We start from the raw sequence: 2,928 nt of genomic DNA on the forward strand, positions 1-2,928 counted from the left end.
TTGAACTCAAAATAACTTCAACCCTTCACCAAAAATCTTCATAACAATCATCTACACAATGTTGATCAATTAATTGGGTCAATTGACATGGCTAACTTAGCCCAAGCCTAAACTTTAATCACTTGAATCCACATTGGACCTATGCATTAAAGTTGGCCTAACCACCCCAAAGTCATCAAATTAAGTCCACCTCAGCCATGAATTGGACCCTAGTGACCAACCTAAACCTCTTAAAATCACCTAAACTAAGCCATGGACAAAAGGTCCCCTAAATCAAGGGATTTAATGCCATATTTTCTTAAGCCTTAGATATTTTTGCCAAAATAAAGCCTAAAATCATTAAATTGTTGTGACATATTCCCCTGGGTTCCCTGAGCTCCTAGCCACCTCCCCCTAGCCGGCCGGCCAGCCTAGTGGTGGAACTCAATTTATCCACCACTCAAAAGCCAGAGCTAGGTGGATGATGTGGGATTTTCTTTTTTGTGGGGGTGTTAGGTCAGCTTGTATGCATTCTTAGTTTAGGTGTATGAATGATAAGTCCCCAATTTATTTATTTTTTGTTTGTAGTCTCTAATGCTAGTTGATAAGGTTTTCCCAAACGACCATGGAGGGAGAGCTTAAAATTACTCTAAGAGACTTCCTCAAATTGATCCCAAAGCCTCTTTGAGACCTCATCAGTGCAATCCAACCACCACATCGCCCTGAATCCACTCGTCAGAGCCCAATCCTTGCCGGAGATAGGACAAAACTCTCCACACCTCTAAACTCCACCAAACTCAAATTAAACTCACATACACCTTCACAATAGTGGAAGGAGCTAAAGCCTCATAAAATTCCCCTCTCACAGAGCCTCTACCATAGCTCTAGACCAACACCCATATCCTGTCGTGATCGAAATCATATCTAGGCCTCACACCAAGACCAGAGACTCAATCCCTAGTCTCTTTGGATCATAACAAACGTGCCGAGACTCTCTGATCGAAGCTTCACTTCTCAGAGCAAAGGTATAAAACTTATTTCCCTCCAGAGCCGATTTGGATTCTCAATTTGATTAGGCTTAATTTAATTGCATGATTACCATATGGATGTGTTCATCTCACTTAAACGAGTCCATAGGAACAAACCCGGAGTGATTTGATTGAGTATAAGTCGAGATCTTAAGGTTTTAGTGTGGACGGTCACGAGATCACTCTATCGGGGATGATGACGGGGAGTCGTTTGATCAAGCATGTATTGAATGGACGGAAGAGATCGAGCTGGACTGCGCTTCGGAACATAAATCGCGGGTCGAGTCAGCGCTGAGGTGGACGACGACGTCAAATGGGGAGTGCACCGCGTGGAGTTCGGAGCTGCCTAGGATCTACATGGCGTTGCGCTGTTTAAATAGATAAATAGGGATTTTACCTATTTATTTAAATACCCCTAACTTAAAAAATTCATATTATGGTGTAGAAAAATCACAAAAACAAAATTAAAATACTCTCTTGCTTAGTGAACAGAGGAGAAGAATGTGGAAATGATTTTAAGTCCATGTGATGCATATTTTATTTTTAATTAATTAAATAATGATTTGAATCTTTTGATTCCCCATGCATATAGGTATTTCATTATAGCGTGGAATTTTAGCAAGTTGTTGCCTCTGTCTTAGGGAACATTCCTTGATTTTTCCAAAGTCAGCGGAGGTCCCTAGATAGAGAATCACATTTTTCAAGTTTATATGCATTATTTACTTAAAATAATCATAGAAATTAGCATGTTACTTAGAAAAATCCAAGAAAATTTTGGAAGGTTTTCTATGACCAGAGAACCCTTAGGAAAGTTTCTCATGAGTCAAGTCATTTAAAAACACCTAATCTTCGCAAACCCTAAATCACTAAGATAATTAATTTTCAAAAATACAAACAACAAAATGACTTGATTTTTTATCTCCAATATTTTTAAGGATCTAGAGAAGTCACCATAAAAATTTCAAAGCATTTTAAATTCATTTAATAACTTAAATTGACTTTTCAAGTTAATTAACATTATTGACACTTAAATGATTTTTAAAAAACAAAATATAACTTGAAAATTATAAAACTTGGTTTTCTTGAGTTCTCTGTGATCAGATATATTTTCTAAAAATAAAATGATATTTAAAATTAAAACTTGATTTTTAGCCTATTTTAAATATTTAACTAATTAAAAATCTCTAAAAATCACGAAAATAATAAAATCATAAAAATGTTCTAAATTATTTCCTAAGCACTTAGGAACAATTGGATTATTTTTCCTAGTTTTCTAAATAAAGATATTGAATTTTAAAGCTTAAAAATGATTTTTAAAGGCTAAAAATGAATTTTCACTAAAAATAATTCCAATAAATCAAATAAAATTCAAAAAAATATAAAATCTTCTCCTCTGAGTTCTCTGATCTTAGGAGGACTTTTATAAAATATAAAACTTAATTTTCTCTATTTGAAATTTTTTATATCTAATAAATACGTCAAAAATTAAAATAATTCTTAAAATTCAAATTAAACTCAAACAATTATGAAATTTGGTCCAAAGTCTTCTCTAGTCTAAGCATACTTTCAATAAAAATTTTAAGGGATTAGGATTTAGGTTGGTCAAGTTAGGAATTTTCTTTGAAAAATCCTATTTTTGCATAAAAATAATTATATAAAATAAAAAAAATTTTGAAAAATCACATTTTCTCCTTTGATGTCTTAATTGACCCATGAATGAGGTAGGATAAAAATTTCAAACTCATTTGAGTTGAAATTGACAAATTATGAAGTGTTAGGGCATTAGGGGCAAATGTGTAATTTTGGAAATTTAGCCTTAATTAACATTTAGGCTTAATTTAAAGAGGGAAATGGGTAACCTCTGATCTTAATTTGGATGTTTGAAACATAAGGGGTTAATTGGTAGAAACCAACCTCACTT

The sequence above is a fragment of the Phalaenopsis equestris genome, unplaced genomic scaffold, assembly GCF_001263595.1.
Source record: "Phalaenopsis equestris unplaced genomic scaffold, ASM126359v1 Scaffold213290, whole genome shotgun sequence".
In the NCBI taxonomy this organism is placed as follows: Eukaryota; Viridiplantae; Streptophyta; class Magnoliopsida; order Asparagales; family Orchidaceae; genus Phalaenopsis; species Phalaenopsis equestris.